A 27,039-nucleotide genomic window follows, 5' to 3' on the forward strand; every position below is an offset into this window, starting at 1 on the left:
CTCGGGCCACCGTGTTCGCGGCTTCATACCCTGCTAGGCCCTGGTGGCTCGGAGTCCAGACCAGACAATGGGGGGTAGGATCAATTCCCCTGTTGCTGTAGTTCTCCAATATTCGTTCCGCTAGTGGGGTGATCCAACCAGCTTCATAATTTCGACAAGCCCCGCGCGAGTCGGTTATGATGTATTGAGACCGGGGGTCAGAGGCAGCCAGGGCAATAGCTACTTCTTCTGCATGTGTTGAGCCCGAGGCTTTGAAAGTGAGCCCATCTACTTGCTTTTCCTCGTGAATGACCGCTGCCGTATACCACCCCCCGCGGCATCGACCGGCCACATCCACGTAAAAGACTCCGCGTTTGTTGCCGTAGTGGCGTTGCAAGGCGTCCGCCCTCGCCTGGCGACGACCACTGTGGTCTTCCCTATCCATTTTTGTGGGGAGGGGTCGAACTCTGATGGCGCGTCTCCAGAGTTCGGGCACTCGCATCCGCTCCTGAATGTGAAAGGTGTGTTTCAAGTGGAGCCGGTCCAACAAATGCCGTCCCGAGTTTATCTGAGCTAGACGTGTGTACTGGCTGGTAAGGTGGGCTTCCGTGAGCTCCTGAAAGGTGTTCACTACTCCCAAAGCAAGAAGTCTAGCGTTCGAAGTTGTGACAGGGAGGTCAAGGGCCCTCTTCATCACTTTGCGGAGGATGACTTCGAGTTTGGCTTCATCATGTTCCGCAGATAGAGATACGGGACCGAATATAGAATTCGGCTTGTTACGAAAGCATCAGCTAGCCGCACAGCGTCCCTGCTTCGTAATCCCCTTCTCTTCTTGGACACACGCCGGACCATTCGGCCTACTTGGTCCCCAACCTTGCGGAGCTTTTCCAGTGTTGTGTCGACTATTTGATTGTGGATAAAGAGTCCGAGAATTCGGAGCTCCTTGGCCTCGTGTACAGGACCACTAGCCAAAAAGAGATCTTTTTGTGTAGTGTCCTTAGCCTAGCTAGTGTCATCACCACTGGCATCACAAAATGGCAAACATGGATAGTGACAGAGCTGTGAGTTCTTGCACACCATGACGACAAGGACATTGCTTTCACTGTTACTACAAAAGCACTATAAGATGGTACATTATTTCACGTTTTAAGCTATTGGCAACAATTCGTACGATGTGCTCTTAGCCTTTCAGAGAAAGCAAGTGTTGCAGGACCTCCTTGCGCAGGACGAAATAGTGAAACACTTAGTCTGAGTGTGGGCCACAGTCCAGTTTGCAATTGTTGCGAACATATTCAAGATTATGAATAATTGCTACAAGCTTAAAGGAGGGAAAATAAGCATTTCAGAGGACTATTCTAAAAGAGTGCATGATATTCGGAAAAAACTCTGGAATACCACTGTTGACGAAAGGAAAAACGGGGCCAAGGTAAAGATGGTATTCGGTAAGATGAAGGTGAACAAAATCCCTTACGCCTGGGATGAAACTGCGAAACAAATGTACAAATGCCATACCCCTTCTGGGAGTGGCAATTGACGCAGGAGGATAGGGTCAAAACCATTCAAATTTATAAATGTGAACGCCAGAAGCATATTAAATAAACTTGTCGAATAAGAAAGCCTAATCATAGAACATGAACCTCACCTAATAGTAGTCACCGAAACTTGGCTGCACAAGGATGTACTCGACACTGAAGTCACCCCTCCGAACTATAAAATAGTAAGAAGGGATCGAGAAGACAGAGGGGGGGGGGGAGTTGCGTTAATTATCCAAGACAACATAGCATTTTCTGTACTTCCAGATGTGAATGGCGTAGAAGCACTATGGGTCAAGATAAAATTAGATACACAAACAGTCTTCATTGGGGGTGTTTACAGGGCTCCAAATGCTCCGTTGGACGTCCTCGTAAATCTACGAACATTTATGGACACTTACCTGCCTCAGGATAGCAGGAAATTGTTACTTGATTTCAACCTACCCGGCATTGACTGGTGTTCGCAATTGCCTGGAACATGAGAAGTGCCTAGTTGTGAGCAGTTACTTGAACTGGCTTTTTGTCATAATTTAGTTCAAGTTGTGTCTGGTTACACAAGGGTATGTCCTACAACATCATCCATACTTCATTAAATTTTTGTTTCCGAACGAATACAAAGTTCTGTCTGCGAATGTGAAACACTGGAGGGCTTGTCAGATCACAGGACGGTTTTGTTGTCATTAAAGGCATCACCTGATGTCATACTTCATCTCAAACGAAGACTTAAACGCAAACGTAAGGCTTCCTCACCCAACCCAAACCCCCAAAATAAACTATTTATTCGCCGCATGAGTCAGGAATTAAAGAGACTTCTTAAGGAATCAAAAGACAGATTCTATAATGTGACGCTCACAAAATTTCTTCGCGAGTCACCTGGCAAATTCTGGCGCTATATAAATGCGTCTAAAGTTCTGCACCCTGCTCAGACCGAGGAGAACGCCCATAAGCGTGCTGAAGATTTTAATCTATATTTTTCAACTGTTTACATACGTGATAATGGTATACTGCCTCCTTTTAATGATGACACTGAAAGACCTCCTATTGCTGATTTACAGATTGACGAGCAAGGTGTTCTAAATCTGCTATTACATATTGACATTAAGAAAAGCCAAGGTTCAGATCGTATCCCTAATGAGTTTTTATATAGATACGCTGAATGGTTATCTAAATACTTGTCCAAAATTTTTCAGTCTTTTTTGAGTAGCGGATGCTTTCCAACTGATTGGAAGCGAGCAAAAGTTATACCGGTTCATAAAAGCGGAAATAATTCTGTTAGTAATTATCGCCCGATCTCGCTCACTAGTACAGTTTCGAAGTTACTTGAACACATCATATCCAAACACCTACTCGGCTATCTCGACCAGCATGATATCCTGTATTATCGTCAGCATGGCTTTCGAAAGGGACTGTCCACGATTACCCAACTGATAGAAATAGTTAATGACCTCACAGAAACAATAAATTCACGTGGTCAAACAGACATTATCTACCTTGATTTTGCAAAAGCATTTGATAAAGTTTCGCACCAAAAATTGTTATATAAGATTAATGCGGTCTTTCCAAATCGAACACTCACGCAATGGTTTTCTGCGTATATATCCTCCCGTGAACAGTATGTAACTGTTAAAGGTTGTCAGTCCAGCATACTTCCCGTTGCTTCTGGTGTACCGCAAGGTAGCGTCTTAGGCCCACTCCTATTTTTGATCTTTATTAATGATTTACAAAGTAACATTGATGTTCCATTAAGACTTTTTGCAGACGACTGTGTGATGTACAATACCGTAAATACAGTTGATGATCAGATTAAATTAAATTTAAACTTGCAAAGAATAGTGAAATGGTGTAAGGACTGGCAGATGGAGTTAAACTTTACAAAGTCTGTGTTCATGTCAGTAACTAGAAAGAACAATGTTCTTGACTACAATTATCAAATCAACGGTTATATGCTTGAAAGAGTCGATCAGTATAAATACCTAGGCATAACATTTACATCAGATCTACGACGGAACACCCACATTGAAATTGTCATTTCCAAAGCTTTTAAAACACTATGGTACCTGCGACGCACTATGCACAGTGCTACTCCGGATGTAAAATGCCTCGCTTGCAAAACCCTAGTCAGACCGATAATCGAATATGCTAAAGTAATATGGGATCCTCACACTGCAACTAATTGCCACAAGCTTGATAGGATTCAGCGACTCGCTGTAAGGTTTATCTTTAATAAATACTGCCGGAACCACTCTCCAACAGAACTCTGCCAACAGGCCCAACTACCTATGCTAGAAACCAGAACCAGATATGAAAGACTAAAAACTATTTACCTCATTATCAATAATTATCTCAAAATAAATAAATCAGATTACTTTGAGATCAAAACTAATGAAACATCAAGGCATCGTCATAGTAAGTTTATCCCATTACCGACTATAAAAAATAATTGTTTCAAGTTGAGTTATTTTCCCCGAACTTGTAGAGACTGGAACTCTCTTCCAGATTCTGCTGTTCGGTCGACATCATTAGCTGAATTCCTACGCCACTTAGAAAATTTCATCTATGGCACTAGCATAGGGCGAAGAGATCAGATTGCTGCTGTATAAGATTACTGTTCTTATTTCTGAGTGATGCATTTTTGTTTTTGTTTATGTGTGCATTTCACGAGATGATCTTGTTTTTTCCTCTTAACTAATGTATAACTATGGTTTTCAATATGTACTGTACTACTTATTTTGCTGTTCATTTCCGTTTTTTCCACTCCTGTTATAGCCCCTCAATGAGGCTGACAGTATTAATAAATTAAATGAAATGAAATATATGTGGAATATCAAACACTCTGTAGACCTGATGGACAATGTGCCCCTTGTCGGACAATGTGCCACTCACATCTGCAACTCCATGACTTGATGGACAAATTCCGTGACGTCATACTGGATAAATAAGACGCCTTGGTCTCTTTTGACGTGGAATCACTTTTCACTAGTGTGCCAATGGAACTGGCAGTGGATGTATGCAAGACCGCTGTAGAGTGGGATGCAACTCTACCCGAAAGATCGGCTGTGGATGCACTCGACCTGGCCCGGCTTTTGTAGTTCTGTTTGTCAAAGACGTACTTTACATTCCAAAAGAGTTTCTACAAGCAAGTCCGCGGGACGGCTATGGAAGCTTCTACATTGGTAACAGCCGCTAATTTTACACTTGCTCTGTTCGTTTAGCCCTGCTGCGAAGACGTTTTTTCGCTACGTGGACGACTGTTTTTTGCATCACTCACAAAGAAGCAGTTCAGTCGTTCACTTCGCACCTGATCAATATGGAAGCAGCGATCCAGTTCACAGAGGAAGAGGTAGTTGACGGCAAGCTCCCGTTCCTTGATATTCTGACTGAAAGATAGGGGTCTACTTTGTCGTTCGCAGTTTTCAGAAAGCCAACTCACACAGAACACTACTTGCATTTTGGCTCTATGCAACCTGCTTCTCATAAAAGGGCAGTGGTTTTCATGCTTCCACGACGTGGGGAGAAAAATCTTCACAAGACAGGAAGACTGCGCAGCCGACGTAAGCGTGATACGATGGGAACTATCAGCCTGTGGTTAGGCATGTTCTTGAATGCTGTTGAACGACAAATGGCACATTGACAGTTACCCTATGCTGCCTGTGGTCCGAAGCGCTTCGAAATACCATATATCCCGTCCACAAGTGAAGCTCTAAGCCGTGTTGTTCATTCTTACGACATTCAAGTAGCACACATTCCATAGCAGAAACTATGGCAGTCGCGTCATGTTAAGGACAAATTACCAAAGGAGAAATTTCCAGGTGTGTATGTTGTCCCATCGCGAATGGTGACTACGTGTGTAATGGCGATATTGGTGCTATTGAAAGGTGTCTTAAGCAGCACAATTATGACGTGAGAAAAGAAAACGTGAAATCCAGTGCTTTGGCTGAGCATGGGGCTTCAAGCCGCCATATAATCAACTGGCGGAAGGCAGGTGACCTTGCCAGGAAAAGAGGGCTATCTCGACGCCTTTATCTTGAGCTGCTCATGATTCATACTACACCACACACTATGAACAGCAGCGATGGCAATCTGCCGTCAGTGAATGCGCGCTGCCTGCGTCACGTGTTCAAGACTATTTAAACGAGCTGCTAGAACACCTTTGTTTCTTTAACTTATGAACAAGGCTCCCCTGTGGGAGCCGAAATATCTTCTTTTCTTTTAAATTTTACTCGGAGTCGGAGTAGTGCCCTGGGTTTTGTCTACATTTTCACCACTCTATAGACCGTAAGGTGGACATGTAGTTATTCATAGACAGGGATGAAGTCCTGCCTTGCGATTGATGACGACAGGCATAAGGTAAATAATTTTCCATTCCTTGAAGGTGAAGCTTGCTGGTTTCACCTTTATCTTATTGCCAGAATCAGAGGCATGCTACATTTTTCTTGCTGGAAAAAGAACTGTTAGGTGCACAGACGATTTCTGCTTTTCTTAGGGGCTCAATGTCATATCTAAGTTAGTTTTCTGCTTTGAACTCAAAAAAAAGGGTTGCAAGTTTGATTCAGGAACGTGTTTGAATCAAGGCAAATACTGCCAAAGAAATTAGCTGTGTATTTTGATGTTTCTTTTGCCTGCTGTGTAGTTCAACTTGCCAAATAATTCAACCCATTTCATCTTGTTAGGGTCAAATTAACAAATGTTTACTGTAGTTTGCATTTTGTATTTTCTAAGCTAAACTCCCCTAAAGCGTTAGCACTGGGTTAAGCCAGTATGCTAGCCTCAAAGAATAGTCACACTTCATTTGCACCGCGTAGCCTGTCCATTGTACATGAGTTTCAGTCCAATAATGTATTACAGGTAAACCGTATAAGTCAACCATTATGTCTGGAAATATGCATGTGCTGGTGAGAGAAGATTTAGTGATACAGTAAAAGCTCGTTAATTCGAACCGCAAGGGGAAGCGGCTTCAGTTCGAATTAACGAAAGTTCGAACTAACGAAAGTGAAGAAGAGCAACAGTACACTGCGAATTGGAAGCAGTAGGGCATGTCAGAAATTTGGCGTGTCAGAAAGCGATGGCGTGTGCCGCGGGCACACGCCATCTTCAAGTCGAAGCTCTGGGTCCGACTGCGCCACACCACCGATGTCCACCGAAACGAACGTTAGCCGAGGCTTAACACCATCACAATGAATCGCGACGGCCGATACCTCCTAAGCTGAAAACAGAGGTGCACAACCGATGAAGACTGCCGAGACAAAGAAGCTGAACATGTGAAGGTGGCGAAGGTCCTGATTCGTTGGTTCTTGATTGCAAGCGCAGCTGCGACGTGCTTGATTCGCTGTGTTTTGGCGCTTGCCGTGCCATCGCCGCACAACATTAGCAGCTGTACAAGATTTGCAAAGCCTCCGAGATTCGCAACGGGCAAGAAGTCTCGAAGGTTACGTAGAACGGAGAGGCGGCAGCCGCCGCTGCCTTCTGGCTGACCCCGCGCCGGTTACGTTTTTTTCCGATTTTGCCTTCTCTCGCCGTTCTCTGCGTTTTGGAGGTAATACAGCCTTGTGTGTAAGCAGTAGGTGCGTTTCTCTGGCCGTGTGCCAGGCGAGCGTAGTTCGAATTATCCGTGAGGGAACCTTCTCGCGTTCGAATTAACGGACTTTTTTATACATAGACTTCTGTGGAGCTTGGCCGGACCAAATCGTACAGTTCGAATTATCCATAAATTCGAGTTATTGAAGTTCGAATTAACGAGCTTTCACTGTAACTGGAGACGTTAGCTGAGTGAAAGGTTTGACATGCTACTCCACATTTAATATATGATAAGAAATGAAAGAAAGAAGACAGATGTAAAACACTCACAAATGCACTTGCACACATTCATAAATGTAGGCAACAGCGAGCAACACAAAATGAACAAGGTGGAGTGGAGCTATGTTGCACTGGCAATAAATATTATGTTTGCCATTACTGTCCCCCTTTGAGTAGCAGTCCACATCCTCAAGTTTTGAAAAAAACTGATAGCTTAGAAACTTGGGTAAATAACTTTTTACATAAAACCACTATATGAGGCATTCTTGTGCACTATTGCATATTTAACAAAAAAAAACTCTCTTCAACCAAGCCATTTGCCACAGCTGGGTGGATGACAATTTTCCTTTTCACGAACCTTCCACCTTATGGGCCTCTGCAGGAATGATTTTGCTACTGTGTATTTCAGTTGTGCAGGGACTGCAGTTTCTCTAGAACCATACTGCCAGTCTTTTTTCATTATTGGAGGGATTTGAAGTTTATATTAATTTAATATCAAAGTAGCTAGAGATAATATTCTTATATGATGTTATACAGTACACGTGTACAAAGCACGCCAATTTCTATAGCTCATAATTATAACATATAAAAAGTTAGGCTGCCATTTGCAGCAGCTTCCACATCATGGTATTTGCTCATGACTGATGTTATGAAAACAACATTGCTACTACTTTGCAGTATAGGACTTGGCTTACTTTGACATGAATGATTAGATTATGGGGTTTTACGTGCCAAAACCACTTTCTGATTATGAGGCACGCCGTAGTGGAGGACTCCGGAAATTTCGACCACCTGGGGTTCTTTAACGTGCACCTAAATCTAAGTACATGGGTGTTTTCGCATTACGCCCCCATCGAATTGCGGCCGCAGTGGCCGCGATTCGATCCCGCGACCTCGTGCTCAGCAGCCTAACACCATAGCCACTGAGCAACCTCGGCGGGTACTTTGACATGAATGATTATTCAAGTGCTATTACCTACTTTTGACTTTGCAGTGTTCTTTCTGGAACGATGCTTTTGATGAAGGGGAAGATGAGAAGAGCACTGAAGCAAATATTGAGATAATGGAGATGCGCGTGGCTGGTGAGAACGGAGACAAGATCCGAGAGTCTATGGATAAGACTTTTCGCAGGCGTAGGGCTTTCACAGAAGTGGAAAAGCCGGCCCTCATGGATTTGCTGCAGATATACCCAACATTGAGCCTTGAAAGAGAGGTGATTAAGCATTTACCATACTTTCTAAAGCTGTCATTGTGGAATGGCCCTAGTTCTTCATTGGTATTGGTCTCCGATCAGTGTGCAACTGCTGTGCTCATTAGGAAGGCAAAATGCAAATGTTAGATAGGAAGATCAAGGAAACGAAGAGACCTTCAGGTTGGTAGATAGGTCTCTTCGTTTTCTTGATCTTCGCCTGAGCTTTCAGGGCAGCCACACGTGTTGGTCGTATGAGCCGCGAGCAAACAAGCCATTTCTACCGTATACTTCCGTACATTCTAAGCTTGTTAAGCGGGCCATTATCAGTTTGTGCTGCAAGAATGCCCTTAGCAAGTCTTGCTGTCATGTAGTGGGCGTAATCTTTGAAAAGCGAACTCGACGTTTGTCCTTGGCTGGATATCCTAGGGTGGTGCTAGTGTCTGTCGCGGAACGCATTTTAAGAGAAGCGCGTTCCAGCACGCAGAAGTCAATTGCCGATGCCCCTCCCGGCCTACGCCCTAAAGTGAGTGTTATACCCTACATGCACGGGATATCCCATAATTTGATAAAGATGGCCGAAAGGGCGAGTGTAAGGGTTGTTTTTTCTCCTCCCAACAAGCTCGGCAGACTTTGCAGGTTGACGGATCCAAATGCCGTCCCTTCCGATAAGTGCAGAAAAATCACCGCAAAAAGTTCGCCGAGTGTGTCAACCGAGTGGTTTAGAACCTCCCGCTTTCATGTGGAAAGCAATATATCGGACAAACTGGGCGTTGCCTCAATGATCGGCTCCGCGAACACAGCAGCAATGTAAAAAATGCCTTCGGTGGTTTCTTGGCGATTCATTGTCGCGATCATGGCTGCAGACCTCTTGAGGACCAATGCACGATTGTTTCTCGTGGCAGCACGCAGCTCATCCGTGATATATCTGAAGCGCAGATGATCGCAAAATTGGGTGATAAGTGTGTTAGTTCTTTTTCTATGAGAGCCGAAGAAGGCGAGCTAAGTTTCTCGGAGGTCATATCACATGACTCGTAACTATGTTACATGAACGCGCCTCATTTTCATGTAAGCGCATGTGCGGTCCACGCAGTTTCACATGTATAAAATCGGTTTCAGTGGTACAGTAAACTTACTAGAAAGCTTGGGCTTGGTTTGTCGTCCTCTCTTACGTCCGTGTCGTTTTTTGTTGCGCAATATCATTTGCGTAATATAATTTCTGCCTGTTCTCTGAGAGGGCTGAAACTTTAAAGGCTGGCGAAGGAAGTTAGAAAAGAAGCCTAAGTTTCTATGCATCCACTGGAGCATGCACCATCATAAGTTTGGTTGGGCATGTCTGGTGGCCAGTCTTAAGTTAGGTGAAAAAATTATATCTTGTGAGCCAAGGACAACGAAAGCAATCTTGGTCACAAAAGAAAATGTATCTTCTTGAAAAAAATATAGAAGCACACAGTAAGTTCAAAATCATTCTGCAGATTTTGCCAAATCTGCATTTTAGTTAGCTTCCAAAGGAGATGTGTGGTGGCTACTGCTCTAAAATATTTCTAAATATGTGCTCTAAATAGTGAATGGCATTGATTCTAACCAATTACCACGTATCATCGCTATGACAGCGAAAAAGAATGGCAAGAATGCAACACTGCACAATATCAGTCTAAGTTGAGATGTATTTTTTTCATCTACAAAGAGCACACTTTTCTAAATTTCTCTGTCTGTTGCCATGAAAATTACCCAAATTTGACGTAAATTTTGCTTAAAGAAATTTCAAAGAAGGCAATCCTCGATTTTCTGTGATATTTTACAGATTAAATCTATTTCCTTGAGCTTATAGTGTTGTCACTCTTTCTATACTTGTCAAGAAGTCGCGCAATATAATTCAGAAAAAATTCAAAAGAAATCACGGCAGTGTAGTTTACTCATTGTAGTCCTAAGTATATCTGGTGGCGTTGCAGCTGTTCATATCTTCAAAACATTTTGCAGCTTCTCATCGAGTTCCATCGGCTGACAGGTGTGAATGCAAAAGAAAGAATAAATGCGTGTGTGGAGAAATATGGGCAGAGAATCTTGGCACTGGCAGCCAAGAAAAAAATGTCTGCTGGAAGAAGACCCGCACGACGCTTCTATGTTGTACACATAACCTTGATGTTGAGTGGCTGAGACGCAAACATGAGTGGACAAGTTTCACAGCCTCTCTCACCTTTACATTCTATGCTAAGTGTTACCCTGTAGTTAAAGTACTGACAGACCTGTTGGAAAAGTGTTCCATGCAATAAGCCAGTCTTCAGTCTTGCAGTTTTGCTCTGCTACTTCTAAGAATTCTTGTGTAATGCTAGACATAATCACGGATTCAACAGCAGTAGTGTTTACCAGCACTTGTAGCTTTTTTAACATTGACAAGTGTTCATGCGACATGCGACCCATATGATGAAATTACTGAAAGATGCTAGTTGTTATTCTCCAGCAGTATTTTCTACAGGATAGGGGCTTCATTTTAGATGTGTGCAGTAAAGTTCAGCAAGGCAATGATGGTGGAAGGAATTCAAAACAGTTTTAGTTTGCATATAATTCGGTCATGATGTAGGTAGGAACAACACACCAGGTTACCTGTATTTGAACACAGTCACAGCAGCTACATTTCGATAGGGGCGAAATGTGAAAACGTTTACATGTCTGTATTTGTGTGCATGTTAAACATGGTCAAAATTAATCTGGAGTCCTCCAACTCACTGCAGCATGCCTAATGATTGTAACATAGTTATGCCACATAAAACCCCAGAATATAATTTTTACCTGTATTTGAACAAATTGGACAGAACTATGCTTCGGTTTTTGATTGATAGTCAATGATTTGGAAAATGTTAACCCATGCAAGCTTGTAGGACTCCCAGAAGCTTCATTTTTGAAGCCATTAAAGGCCAGTGGCAATAAAATTGTGGAGCGCATAAGAAAAGATGTCTAGACATAGAGCAGCATCGGTGAAAATTTGCCTATGAAACGTAAGGTCAAGTTCATAGAAATCTACACTTTTAATACCAAAAGTTAAAAAAAATATACGCTGCGGTTACCATTTGGCAGAAAGGATCCAAACCCTTAAATCTTGAGAACCAGCCAGGCACTTGTGTATGACTGCACGAAAATGTTGGAAATGATGTTCCAGCACCTATCTTGTCTCTATCTGCCACCAAGTGTCTGTTATCTATGAAGGGACTATTCAGTTTGTCATTAAAAATAAATTATGCATATTCAACACAAATGTTGGCATCTATGTGAAGCGAAGCTTTGTTAACTAATGAAGATTGGTTTGGTTTGGCGAGCTTTATGCAGGAGTTGTAGTGGGATGAGCCCGTTTACGAGGATTGGCCAAGAATGGACATATACAGATTGCCTAAATCAAAGAAAATAATGCAAATTCAAGAAGCCGTTACAAATAATTCACCGTTCCATTGACAGATCGCTGTTCTTTAGGATACGTGAGGGCTGACATATGTTCAGGCTTTATGTAGGAAGCGAGTTTCTTGTTGCATAAAACACCATACTTTTTCACCATGCGAGCATTACAAAAGCCACTTGAAGGCACCGTCATATAACCTTTGTATTTGTATCCACAAATATAACCGCCGATATATCAACCGACCCAACAGTCAGGCAGCGAAACCTTGGAAAGTAGGCAAAAAAAGCTTTCCTTAATAAGAAGTACTAGCCCGGATGCATTGATGCAAATTCATAGTGCGGAAACAAGACAAGTGCAGGAAAATGATAAATTAACAAGGGAAGCACTTGTTACGATTTACATTATTGTCGTCTTTGTTTCTGCACTGTGAATTTGCGTCATATATCTTAACTAGCCAGATCACATAGTGCTTTGTTTGTGAATACTACTAGTCATTCTAAAGTGAAAGTGAAATTTCATTGCAATGGGCCTCTGTGTTGTGTGGTAATAAAAAAAGCAACTTGACAAGCTGTTCATACTTTCTTACTTTGAAGTGCTCATTAAATGTTAGCCATGGACTTGAGCTTCATTGTTACCATGCCTCCAGCATTAATTGGCCACAGATATTTGTATGGTGAAGCCAGTGATATTTCAGCAGTCCTAGCAGTCGCTGAACTCAATTAAACAAGTCTTGAATGCCAGACACCTTGGTATCATCAAATTACATTTCGTTTGAGGAATTTTACCACCCTTCTGTAGCTTGTTTGTTTCCTTGCCTTTATGTTCCCTCTTTCTTTTTCAGGTTACTATACTGTATCTGTGATCACGTCCGTGCCTCGTGTGGCCAAGGAAGACCCCAGTGCCATAATTACAGCGCTGGTAGGCACACAGTTTTATAGACGTCTAGCCCCACTTAAACTGTTTCTTTGTTCACGTCTAACTAAATATGTTCGTATGTGTTCTCCAGCATTCATTGTTCTGACTAAATCTGTTTCTACAGAGCACATTTCTATGAAGTCACCATCCTTACATGTCATTCTTTTTCAAAATTTTATTTTGAAAGTACTTCTATCATTACCTTGGCCAGAAAAAAAGCTGCTTTTTACAACATGCTTTTACATGGTATTTGAGCCAACTAATGTCGCAAGCAAAATCTACATCCACAAAAGCATTCTAAGGTAGTTGTTTATTTTCCTTTCAGTACACATTTTAATAACGGCAGCTGTCTTAAAGAGGGCATTACAGCTACAACAGCTCCAGTGTGTTGCACGCCTCACATTTGCATCATGTTGAAGTTTTTGAATAATGATTTTAGAACACATATTGCAGTGAAGGAACTCAAGTTGCGTTCTGCTAATGCAGATGCCCTTAGTAGAAATTTTAGACAAACTAGTTTTAATAATTTCACTGCAAAACCTTCAACCAAACAGGGTTTCATGAAATTTTGTCCCATCCTATGTAAAAATGGTCAACATAAAAAATGTATAGCAGGATTACATCCTTGCCACATTTTTGTAACGCATTGATTAAAGTTGCGTCTTTTCAAGCTTCTCAACAGAATAATTATTTGAACATTTCATTTTACTTGTTTGGGGGCTTCCTCTGATGTTTATACTGTTTTTATAATATTGTATTGCACTGTCGCACATGGTATTTACTGCATTCAGCAGTAAATACCAGGCGTGTTTTTGAGACTGTGTGGTGTCTTCATCATTGCCTGTGCCAGATTACTCGAAGAGGCTTACATTACTTGAGAAAAGAGTGAAAAACATAATCAACTAAGTAAGAAAAATACCAATTAAGTTTTTCACTAATTACAGTACTGCACATATTGCACTTTACAAATTATAGCCAGCAAGTTCACCAATAATATCCACTTCTAAGGAATTCTGAGCATTAGAGCAGTTTAAAGATACTATGGATAAGCCTTTGATTTTTGTTTCAGTACTTCAAACGGAATATTGGGAAAACATAGTGGAACAACATTTTTACTGCAAGTTTGACAGAAGACCTCTTAAAATTGGTGCTATCCTTAGTATTTGTTCCAATTGAATATGCATTGCAAACACACTGGGTGCAATTTGTAGATTGCAATTCATATGCTGCAAAGTAATTTGTTAAGTCTGAATTCCTGATATTTTGTACATTTTTCGAATATTTATTTCGATTTATTGCACAAATATATCTGACCTGTCGGAGCAATCCAGTTCAAGGATTAAAATTGTGCCATCTGCCACAATGTTTAAAAATTCCTGTCTTAAAAAAATAAGCTTATGCACTAGCTAGTTCTTATTGCATCTCATTTGCTTGCACTGTTAGATTTTGAGGAGCATTAACATCTAGCAACTGAGCACGTTAATTTTTGGACAATGCTGTTCCTGAGGCTAATAACAAAAATCAGTGACTGCAATTTGAGTCGTGTCGAGAGGGCCAGCCAGAAGCTGCAATTTGCTGTTCTGAGCGTTGAAAGCATCTGCTTGCTATGGTTTGTTTTTCTGTTTTTCTTGCTCAGAGAAGTGTGTTTACGTGGAACATTGGCAGAAAGGCTTAAGTAATAATAGATCTTAGTGACCGGAATTCTGCTTAACTACTCTTAGCCAGCAGACAACCTTTTAAACATCTTTTCAAGAGTTTCGAAGAAGCATGTGGACTGGCCAGGAAGCGCCTTACAAGATGAAGGCTTGGCTTTCAGGAAATTATTTTCAACTGTATTTAAAGTAGGATGATGCTATTCTTGCCGTCAATTGCCCATGAGGTAACGGCTTGTTCACTTTCTATGAACTGTGTATCTTTCATTGAAATTATATTGAAAGTCAAGCAGAAAAATACTATTCTGATTAAAGGAATTCGAGAAATGGCTGCTGTGATGAAAGCATTGCAGAGGTACTCCAATGCAAAGCATCTTTAGCCTCATTGCATGCACTTTGTGGGAAGTGGGTTTCTCTACCATTTCGTTTTGGGCCTCTTCAATAAAATGACATGCATGACTAATGGTGGGATTGCAGCTGTCTTGGACGTTGTTTGAAATAATTATTTTTGTCCTTTCAATCATGGCCTCTGTTCTCATCTTTTATGCCCAGCTGCCTGGTGAAAGCCACATATACCCAAAGATTCTACACTCTAAAGAGCACCCGGCGACCTGCTCAAATCTTCTTGTGTCATTTGAGTATTTGCAGCTCACAGCTGTGGACGTGGTAGATGGGTTTGCGTTGCTTTTGGCAGTGTTCTGGGCTTTTAATGTCCATTACACGCCAAAGGGAAGGCGAACTTGTCTTCTGTTGGAGGCCCTAATGGGCCTTGAACCTACTGCTGTTGCACGTAGCACTGTGCAGGTAGCAACATCAGTCATGCAGAAGGCTCGGTATGTGCCGTATGGCTCCCAATGGCTCGACCTTTGTAAGTGAACGACAAATTTATGACAAAAATATTTATTGGTTGATGTTTGTTCGTGTGTGTTGTGCAATAAAAATATTCAAGTGGAAATAAAAATTTTTAAGTCACTTTAGTCAAACAGTCCTTATGGTATCACCTGCGTTGAATTTGTTTAAATGTTCAAGGGAAACTTATTAGATAAACTTGAAATGTGTCAAAATCTTGCTTATGCTCTTCTCTGTAATGTAATTTTGGCCGCATTAAAAATTTTGATCTTTGAAAAAATTATTGAATATAGCGATCGGCCACCGTAGCGAAAAGTGCTCCACCAAAGCAAGTGTGCTTGGAACTCGTTTGTAAAGGTTAAACTAGGACGGTTATACAATTTACTAGCCGGTTATACAATTAGTGGGGCTCTTTAATGTAATCAATGTGTGCACTGCTGCGACAAGATACTGGCATTCTGGGAGGAGTAACAGCACTTTGTTAGGAAGAGTAATACCACTGTTTGGGGGACTACAAGTACTCTCGGAGGAATAATAAAACCCTGCCTGCGAAGAGTGCCGGTACTCTTTTTGATGGAGTACTACTACTCTGGAGGAATACCCAGACTCTCTTTGGGAGAGTTCTAATATTTTTCTTGGTGGAGTACTGATACTCTGCATCGAGCACTGCTACCCCCTTCAGGGGAGTACTAATAGTGTTTTTGATAAAACACTGCTACTCTCTTTGAGGGAGTAGCAGGGCTCTGTTCAAGGAGTTCTAGCACTCTGTTTAGGAGGAGTAGTAATGCACTGTCCGGGAGAGTTGCTACACTCTCTCTGAGAGGGAGGTGTTTTACTCTGGAAAAGGGAGTGAAATATGGGACAAGCGAGTACTCCCTCAAAGAGAGTTCTTTTAGAGCGTAGAGTAAGCGCAGTGATAACACTGCTGATGCACTCTTGGGTATTACCTTTGATTTTGATCGTTGGCAGGTAGCTGAAGAGAATACGAGGGTGCAGGGTGTGTCTAAATCTATTCTAGGTCTTTTTTTTTCCTTAGTGGAAACATTGTCCCTGAAGCACCCTGTGAAGTAGTTTTTGGCATTTCTAATCACCGTTCTGGATTACTTCATGTATCTTCTGCCTCTACAAATAAAATCCGACAAACATCTACGTTTCCTAACTTTTCTCAAGCAGATGACGTGTCAATAATTAATTTTCTTTCTTTTCATTTTGATGACATTGCCATTAGTACTGATAACATACACATTCTTTGGCACCCGTTTGAGCATATTATGAACAGCTGTGTGCGTTTTGTGCCAAACATTGTTAAGAAAACAAAAAGTAAGAATCCCTGGATTTTCAAGGAGACACTGGAATCACGGAGGCGGCTAAAGAGGCTTAAGAAGAGAACCTTGCTCAAACGCATCATATTGACACGTGTACTTATCTTCATCGGGCGACCACGTTTCGCCGCTTAACAAATGTAATCGCACAGCGCGGGACGCGCCTGTGTGTATCCGACGTTTCTGGAAAGTTATCGATGCTTCTACCCGGCTGCGTGTTGTTGCCGAACCTTGTGTTATCTGATTTCATCGCGTAACGCGAATGGTGTAGAACTTTGTGGAAGGCACGCGGGTCCCAACGATTAGTCTGGAACATTCGACGATTGTGTATAAAAGCCGACGCGCTTGAACCGCTGATCAGATTTTCGACGATCGCCTACCGTGTTCGCCGCTATCGTTGTGCTATAAGTGTAGCCTGTTTTGTGGGCACAGGTTCGCCCAATAAAAGTTAGTTTTGTCTATCACAGTATTGATACTGTGTTCTTAACGTCACCACCACGTGACATCTGGTGGAGGTGCTTTTGGTCCATGTACCGGACGCCCCCGACAAGCCGTGATCCAAGCCCGGAACGCAAAGACAACACCAACGCAGTCCCGGACCATCGAGCAAGCCGCCGTCTTCAACAACTGCCCCCGGAGCACGGACTTCTACCTGAGAAGACCAAGAAGATTGTGGCCAAGACAACCCCAATGGCAGCCCCAGCGTCCCCCATCGTGCTGCAGCAGCCCAGGGAACCTCCGACGTTCCGCGGATCAACATTCGAGGACCCGGAAACCTGGCTCGAAACGTATGAGAGGGTCGCTAAGTTTAACAGTTGGGACAGCGACGACAAGCTGCGGCATGTCTATTTCGCATTGGAAGACGCCGCCAGGACGTGGTTCGAGAATCAGGAAGCCACCTTAACGACGTGGGACCTTTTCCGAAGCGGCTTCTTGCACACGTTTACAAGCGTCGTGCGAAAAGAGCGAGCCCAAGCTCTACTAGAAACCAGAGTGCAGCTGCCAAACGAGACGATCGCAATCTTCACGGAGGAGATGGCCCGTCTTTTCCGGCACGCCGACCCGGAAATGTCAGAGGAGAAAAAAGTTCGCTTCCTGATGCGCGGCGTCAAGCAAGACCTTTTCGCCGGACTTATTCGTAACCCACAGAAGACTGTGGCTGAGTTTTCTGCAGAAGCATCGACGATCGAGAAAACTCTGGAGATGCGCACCCGGCAATATAACCGCCAGGGGCACACGCCGCAGTATGCCATCCAAGGACTAGGTTCGGACGACCTTCAAGAGACCATCAGGGCCATTGTGCGCGAAGAACTGCGCAAGGTCCTGCCTTCGTCGCAGCCTCAAGTAGCTTCGATCGCTGACATCGTGAAAGATGAGGTTCAGCGATCGCTTGGGGTTCCTGAGGTGCAACCTCAATTACTGGAGCCCCAGCCAGAAGCGATGACCTACGCCGCCGTCGCACGCCGTCAAGGTCCCCCTCCGCGACCACGCCAGGGCCCTGCAACGACGCAATTCCGTCGTCCGCCGCCGCCGCCGCCAGCACGCCCACCCGTCGCCCAGCGCACCTACGCGAGGAAGACTGACATCTGGCGTGCTCCTGACCACCGCCCGCTCTGCTACCACTGCGGAGAAGCGGGTCACGTCTACCGACGATGTCCGTACCGGGAGATGGGACTGCGAGGTTTCGCCGTCAACGCGCCGCGTCCACAGCTTGGCGAGCGCCCACGTGACATCGCCGATTACCTCGCCGCTACTCAGTGGAGCCCTCGACGGCCGTCCCGTTCGCCATCACCAGGCCGCTACCTGTCGCCGCAGCGCCGACCATACACTGGCCCAGCCCGGGGCCGGTCAGCGAGCCCATATCCGGAAAACTAAAAGCAGCAACCGATGGAGGTGCGGTTGCTGTTCGTCGAACTGACGAAGATCCTCCGCCGCCGACGAAGACGACGACGAAACGATCTCTACGACATAACAAGGACACGCCGCCGTCCCGACGAAGTCAGGAAGGCAAGACTAAACCAACGAACGACGACTTGACGACGCGACGTTCCAACTTCAGTGCAACACGACGCAGCCGTGATCCGACGCCACGACCTAACTGCAACGCCAGACAAAGAACCACCGACCTCGACGTGCTTCTCGACGGCCACGCAGTCACTGCCTTAGTCGACACAGGGGCTGATTACTCTGTCATGAGTGGACACATCGCCGCCCAGTTGAAGAAAGTTAAGACTACGTGGGAAGGCCCTCTAATTCGAACCGCTGGAGGACACCTCATCACGCCGTCTGGAGTCTGCACGGCAAGAATTACCGTTCATGACCGGACTTACCCTGCCGCCTTCGTTATCCTCAAACAGTGTTCACGAGACGTCATTCTCGGCATGGACTTCCTGAACCAACACGGCGCAATCATCGACCTGAAGTCGAAGTAAATAACGCTGTCGGAAGATCAAGCGATACCGCCGGAGAGCCCTCGTAGTCACCACGCCTTGAGGGTGCTCGAAGATCAAGTGAGCATCCCGCCTCGCTCCAGCATTGTCATTTCGGTCGGCCCCGAATCATCCGTTGACGTAGAAGGCCTCATCGAAGGCGACCAACGTCTACTACTCGACCGTGAAATTTGCGTCGCAAGAGGGATCGCTCGACTGCACGGAGGAAACACGAAGGTGTTGCTGACAAACTTCAGCCAGGAGTTCAAGCACATCAACAAGGGCACGACGATCGCATACATCGAGGAATTTCAGGAAACCAGCGATGCGTTTGTCCTCTCGGATTCTGTTGCATCTACCCCGACGACCGTAGTTCCCGAGCCAGACTTCGACATAAATCCAAGTCTCCCCGTGATTAAGAAGCAACAGCTCAGAAGTCTGCTTCGACGATACAAAGACTGCTTTTCGACGTCATCGAGGATTCGACAAACCCCAGTCGCAAAGCATCGCATAATAACCGAAGAGTGCGCTCGACCACTCCGCCAGAGCCCTTACCGAGTTTCGACGCGAGAACGCGAAGCTATAAGACACCAAGTCGACGAAATGCTGCGCGACGACATCATCCAGCCGTCGAAAAGCCCGTGGGCGTCTCCAGTTGTTTTAGTGAAGAAAAAGGACGGAACCCTACGTTTCTGCGTCGATTATCGTCGATTGAACAAAATCACGAAGAAAGACGTATACCCCCTCCCACGGATAGACGACGCATTGGATCGGCTCTGCAATGCTAAATACTTCTCATCGATGGACCTCAAGTCTGGCTACTGGCAAATAGAGGTCGACGAAAGGGATCGCGAAAAGACCGCCTTCATCACGCCAGACGGCCTCTACGAGTTCAAGGTTATGCCATTCGGACTGTGTTCGGCGCCTGCAACGTTCCAGCGCGTCATGGACACAGTATTAGCAGGACTGAAGTGACAGACCTGTCTCGTTTACTTGGATGATGTCGTCGTCTTCGCCGGGAATTTCGACGATCACCTCAAGCGGCTTGCGACAGTACTAGAAGCCATCAAGTCGTCAGGGCTTACTCTGAAGCCGGAAAAATGCCGCTTCGCTTACGATGAGCTTCTGTTCCTAGGCCACGTAATCAGCAAATCCGGTGTCCGTCCAGACCCGCAAAAGACAGCTGCAATCGCACAGTTCCCGCAACCCATCAACAAGAAGGCAGTGCGTAGGTTCCTTGGCATGTGTGCCTACTATAGGCGCTTTGTCAAGGACTTTTCACGCATCGCGGAGCCGCTAACACATCTAACGAAATGTGATGTCGAGTTCAAGTGGGAACCACCGCAGGCCGACGCATTTGAAGAACTCAAACGACACATGCAGTCGCCGCCGGTACTTGCGCACTTCGACGAGTACGCCGATACAGAAATCCATACTGACGCCAGTAGCCTAGGCCTCGGTGCCGTTCTAGTCCAGAGGAGAAACGGAGTCGAACAGGTGATAGCTTACGCTAGCCGGTCACTGTCAAAAGCGGAAGGCAACTATTCTACGACCGAAAAGGAATGCCTCGCCATCGTTTGGGCTACAGCTAAATTTCGCCCTTATCTTTATGGCAGGCCATTCAAAGTCGTCAGTGACCATCACGCGTTGTGTTGGCTAGCGAATATAAAGGATCCTTCAGGACGACTCGCGCGGTGGAGCCTCAGACTACAAGAATACGACATCACTGTCACCTACAAGTCCGGACGAAAACACTCCGATGCCGATTGCCTATCACGCGCCCCCATTGACCCGCCGCCGCAAGACGACGAGAATGACGACGCCTTCCTCGGAATGATAAGCGCGGAAGACTTCGCTGCACAGCAACGGGCAGACGCGGAGCTAAAAGGCCTCGTCGAATATTTGGAAGGGCACGCCGACGTTGTCCCCAGGGCATTTAAGCGCGGATTATCTTCCTTCACGCTTCAAAACAATCTACTCGTGAAGAAGAACTTCTCCCCAGTCCGCGCCAACTACCTTCTTGTTGTCCCGTCAGGACTTCGTCCAGAAGTATTGCACGCCCTACATGACGATCCGACCGCTGGACACCTAGGATTTTCCCGGACACTATCAAGGATACAAGAAAAATATTATTGGCCGCACCTGACCGCCGACGTCGCCCGTTATGTCAGAACATGCCGAGACTGTCAGCGACGCAAGACACCGCCGACAAGGCCAGCCGGATTACTACAGCCAATCGAGCCTCCTTGCCGACCATTCCAGCAGATCGGGATGGACTTGTTGGGTCCCTTTCCGACGTCAACAACCGGAAATAAGTGGATCGTCGTGGCGACGGACTACCTCACCCGCTTCGCTGAAACTAAAGCACTGCCGAAAGGTAGCGCAGCCGAAGTGGCGAAATTCTTTGTCGAAAACATCCTGCTGCGACATGGTGCCCCAGAAGTCCTCATCACCGACAGAGGAACGGCCTTTACAGCGGAGCTCACCCAAGCCATTCTGAACTACAGTCAGACAAGGCACAGGAGGACAACGGCCTACCACCCGCAGACGAATGGTCTTACGGAGCGGCTGAATAAGACCCTCGCCGACATGCTAGCGATGTACGTGGACGTCGAACACAAGACGTGGGATGCCGTCCTGCCGTACGTAACATTCGCTTACAACACGGCGGTGCAAGAAACAACGCAGATCACGCCGTTTAAGCTGGTTTACGGCAGGAATCCGATGACGACGATCGACGCCATGCTGCCCCACGTCACTGACGAGGAGAATCTCGACGTCGCTAGCTATCTCCAGCGCGCCGAAGAAGCCCGACAGCTCGCCCGCCTGCGGATCAAGAACCAGCAGAGGACCGACAGCCGACACTACAACCTCCGACGACGCTTTGTCGAGTACCAGCCTGGTGACCGTGTTTGGGTTTGGACCCCTATACGCCGACGAGGACTGAGCGAGAAGCTTTTGCGTCCCTATTTTGGACCGTACAAGATCATCCGACGTATTGGTGCACTGGACTACGAGGTCGTGCCAGACGGCATTTCGCTGTCACAGCGGCGCCGCTCACGACCTGAAATTGTCCACGTTGTGCGGCTCAAGCCGTACCACCAGCGTTGACGAACTTTGGGACTTCGCGTAACTGACCTTTCGACTTTATTTCTTTTCGTTGTTTTGGTACTTATGTTTAATAAGTGTCCCTTTGTGTTTCGCTCTCTTTGTAGCATCGGGACGATGCTTTTTAAGAGGGGGGTATTGACACGTGTACTTATCTTCATCGGGCGACCACGTTTCGCCGCTTAACAAATGTAATCGCACAGCGCGGGACGCGCCTGTGTGTATCCGACGTTTCTGGAAAGTTATCGATGCTTCTACCCGGCTGCGTGTTGTCGCCGAACCTTGTGTTATCTGATTTCATCGCGTAACGCGAATGGTGTAGAACTTTGTGGAAGGCACGCGGGTCCCAACGATTAGTCTGGAACATTCGACGATTGTGTATAAAAGCCGACGCGCTTGAACCGCTGATCAGATTTTCGACGATCGCCTACCGTGTTCGCCGCTATCGTTGTGCTATAAGTGTAGCCTGTTTTGTGGGCACAGGTTCGCCCAATAAAAGTTAGTTTTGTCTATCACAGTATTGCTACTGTGTTCTTAACGTCACCACCACGTGACAATATTGTGATTGTGTATTTCAGATTTAACCACTGAAATTAAGAATCAGGTGTCCATAGACAAAACACGTTACTACGGGGAATCAGTACCTAGTTTTATTACAGCATCACCGGAAATGTTTTGGAGAATTATTTCGCCTAAATCCTTGAACTGCGATATTTTCGAAATTAACGGGAAACAGGCAGGTGATTTTGACTTAATATCCAATTCAATTGACGACCACTTCAAATCCGTTCTTATTAAATATGATGGTGCCCTACCTTTTTTTGATGTCTCCTTGCCACGTATGCCAGACCATCTAAGCTGAGAACAAGGTATCTTGAAAGTGCTGTTAAAACTGAACATAAAGAAATCACCGAGGCCAAACAACATCCCAAATTAGTTTCTTCAAAAATATGCCGAGTGGGTGTCTAAGTATTCGCGCGTTTTATTTCATAAATCATTAGGCGACTGTGAACTACCGAATGACTGGGTGGCAGCCGGAATCGAGCTTTAGCATAAAAGTGGAAGCAGAAACAGCATTAAAAACTATCGCCCGATTTCATGAACATCCACAACTTGCAAATTACTCGAACAAATGCTAAATTTTCTGAATAACCATATTTTTTCATCAAATATCAAAGCTGTTTTAGAAAAGGATTCTCGGCGTGTACTCAGCAGGTAGAAACAATCCACGAATTTGCAACATCAGTTAACACTGGTACATAAACTGGCGCTATATTTATAGATTTTTCAAAGGGATTTAGCAAAGTTTGTCAAAAAAACTACTGTATAAATTACATTATGTTTTCAAAAATAATCAGTTAACTGAGTGGAGCACTGCGTACCTAATCCACAGAAAACAGTTTCTTTCCTTCCGTCACAACACATCTGCATCAGTAACGTAACGCTGGATTCTGGAGTACCCCAGGGTTCAGTGTTAGGGCCACTTTTGTTCCTCCTATATATCAATGATATTGTACGAGATGTTCCAATTCATATTAAAGTTTTCGCCAACGATTATAGTGTGTGCTCCGAAATTATTACCAAATCGGATCAATTATTGCTTAAGGTGCACTTGACAGGGTTGGTTCTTCGCGTCATAATTGGCAGATGGTGATCAACGTTGAAAAAACAGTCTTCATGAGAATTACACATAAACAGAAACTTTTGCACTTTGATTACAGTATTAATAACAGTTGTTTCTCTAAAGTTAATAACTGAATATATTTAGGGCTGCAGATTTCCAACGATCTCATTAGAATAGTCATATTAATTATGTCACCGTATATGCGAACCGTAAGTTCTTTTTTCTGAGGCGAGCACTTCAGCTTTCTTCCCGTTCTGTTCGCCTCTTGGCGAGCAGGACGGGAAGAAGAATTACACTAGGGACGAAGAATTACGCTAGTGATACTGGACCCTTTTACAAAAACTAACATCGCCAAACTAGAACAGGTACAAATAAGAGCCTTGCATTTTATTTGTAACACATCTACGAGAACATGAGTTAAAGAGCTTTTAAAAAGGGCTAATCTTTCTTCTCTGGCACAAAGAAATCGTTGTTCGCGACTTAACTTCTTATATCACTAGTAAAGGGGCATTTCATTACAAGATTGACATAACGGATATCACATCCTTCTCATCCGGATACGCTACCTGGCAAAGACACAATTTCACAATAATTCCCTTTTCCTCACGTAGCAACTCTTGCAAGTATTCATTTTTCCCGCGCGCAGTAGTGGACTGGAACCAGCTAAAAAATGACGTCGTCTCTGCGCCAACATCAAATTCTTTCTTATCATATTTCGTGACATTATTCTGTTTGCATCATGTTTCCAGTGATTGTGTGCCCAATCTGTATTCTTTGTATTTATTTAAACAGTAGTTTTTTTATAAATACAGCTGCGCATTTTTCTGTACATGCCGTTGCAATAATTTCAGCTTGTACTAGCCTGCTAAAATCACCGCATGGTGATTGCATTATTTATAAAGTACACCAATAAAAATAAAATAAAAGCTCCCGGGCTGCACCAACATCACTTGCCTGTCACGCCACGTCACGAAACCGCAAGAACTCGCCGCGTTAAAGTGACGTATATGCGTTAAAGATGCACTAATATGCCGAACAAAACTGTGTCTTTTTGTGAATAGCCGCAGGCTGCCCTGTTCCGAAAGGAATAAAAAATGGCTGCCGCCGATCGCTCGGGCACTGGTTACTTGTACCTCCCGGAGAGCATGTATTTATTTGCGTATGATAAAACTTCTTGCGTGGCCGTGTAGCGTTTTCGAGCACTTTCGACACGTTTACGACCTCGTTCTGCCAACTCTTTGCTGAGGATCCTTTTTAGCCTGATTTTTAAGCTTCCGTTGTATGCCGCCGCCGTTTTCGACCAGCCACCGCAAGCTAAGTAAGGGAAAGCGGACGAATGGCGGACGCCGGCACCAGCCTCTCCATCCGGTTATCGATTTCCAGTGCAGTGGCTCGGCCCCCTCGAATTCCTCTCCACTTGAGCGTGCTCCTCGCCTCTTGCCAGGCAATTACATAAGACAAGCCGCTGAGTGTAGGCAATGTTATTCGTTTTTCAAGCAAACAAAAGAACTCCTATGAACGAGGAGAGTGTTTGAAGGGTCTGTTCAGAGAACCATGCGGGTGACCGCCCAGTGCTTGCGTCGGCGGTTACGCAAATTTGACATCAGAAGATTGCATTAACAACATATTGGAATTGTTGTAGGATATAGGGCCCAAGCATGCATAAACGGAACAGCTCACACACCTTTATTTTAAGCGGCGACACAAAGCAGGCATTCATGACCCCAAAACATAGCGGTCTTTAGGACAGGAGACTAGTACTTCGAGATGAAATTGTATGAAGCATTTATTATTAAACGGCACCTATACACCTTGCTGCTATACACATTACTGCGCGGCGGGCATAGCTACCGAAATAAAATTAATTTTGATGGATAAAACGTCGTCCTCCCACTTCCTAAAACTGGGCGCACCAATGAAACTGATCTTTTTTTGTCCAGCAGAAAGAAACTTTTCCTCGTTTTCATGTCGTGCACAGTCCAAAACTGAAACGACCGTGAGCACAACCTTTCATTGTTACTAAATGTCTCACTGACACAACAGGGCCCGGATACAATGATACGAAAATGGTGACTGGCGACATCCTACTTGAGGTCCGCAACATCGAACAAGTAAAGCTCCCGAACGTTGTGGCATTTGGTGATGTCCAAGTCACGGTGACTCAACACAGCCCATGAATATAGTCCGAGAGTCATATCAAGACTACCTTCTGGAGGGAGGGAGACAGGAAAAGTACAGAACGTAATCAAAGTTCCAAAAATAAAGATCGAACTTGAGAAACAATGAAATCCCTACCCAATACCTGATTCTAACTCTTGCATAAACTACAATGCGAAACCCCTCGAAACAGGGTACACAAAGAAACAGATCCGAGCTTACATACCAAACTCGCGTAGGTGTTTCCAGTGTCAAAGATTCGGCCATGGCTTGCAAAGCTGCCGAGGCCGACTGACCTGTGCAAAAGTTTGGAGGACGCTCAAGCTTCGCCTTTAAGGGTGGAACGCGTTAGCACTCAAAGATCCCTCACTGCTTCACACGCTTCCCGGAAACTGCAGCTTATGTAACCATAATTTTACCCAGAAACGCTGGCGGCGAACGCTATGCATGAAGGCGAGCTTCCTAGTGGAAACGCGGCCTCTTGCGTGGGCCATGAAGCGGCAGAGGAGAGCGCCATCCGGAGCTGTTGCAAGCAACCGTGCGCGCCGCTTTATAGTCTTTGAAATGTGCAAAACGGGTTGGTCTTTTGGGTTTACGCATAACAGAATTATGTTTTCTCATATATTCAGAATACAGTTTGACGCTATCATATCTCTAGGTTGTGTGTAAGTCACAATTTACGATTCTTCTGACATATTTTACCTTGAGAAATTCAATTAGTTTAGCAACTTCCTTGCGCTACGTCGAGGGCCTGCGTGGTAGGTTATACGCAGATCGACATGAATTTCACTGCCACGACGGTCGATGCTGGAAGCCGGGATTCCTGGGACACGGGACCCTTAATTATAGCCAAATCTTTCGACAAGAGCCGACACTCCCATAGAGCTCACCGGCTGAATTGAGTGTAGCGCACCAAACGGATGGGAATAACTCCTTCCGGTTCCGATTTCGGGCGCGCTTTGAACGCTAGCTCGCACACGTTACGCCGGCTGCGCTACTCGGCGCATTTTTTTTTCTGTTGCTCAATCGCGCGCGGTCTTAGTGCGCAATCGTTTATTTAATTAAAATGATTGCGAATGATCTTTACAAGCCTGCATCG

At 44.9% G+C, this 27,039-nt stretch overlaps 1 protein-coding gene across 2 annotated transcripts in view; it reads right to left on the reverse strand.

Annotated features, from left to right (window-relative positions):
• LOC135896913 (uncharacterized) overlaps positions 1-27,039 on the reverse strand; it is a 257,402-nt gene that overhangs the window by 125,822 nt on the left and 104,541 nt on the right. Inside the window, exon 8 of one of the 2 annotated variants that reach the window (XM_070532462.1) lies at positions 1,955-1,982. The exons of the other annotated variant lie outside the window; for it this stretch is intronic. The gene's annotated coding sequence lies outside the window, so the exon portion shown is untranslated. Of the gene's footprint in view, positions 1-1,954; positions 1,983-27,039 lie in introns of those variants that run through there. 2 annotated transcript variants of the gene reach the window in all.

Source organism: Dermacentor albipictus, chromosome 1, assembly GCF_038994185.2.
Source record: "Dermacentor albipictus isolate Rhodes 1998 colony chromosome 1, USDA_Dalb.pri_finalv2, whole genome shotgun sequence".
Classification (NCBI taxonomy): domain Eukaryota; kingdom Metazoa; phylum Arthropoda; class Arachnida; order Ixodida; family Ixodidae; genus Dermacentor; species Dermacentor albipictus.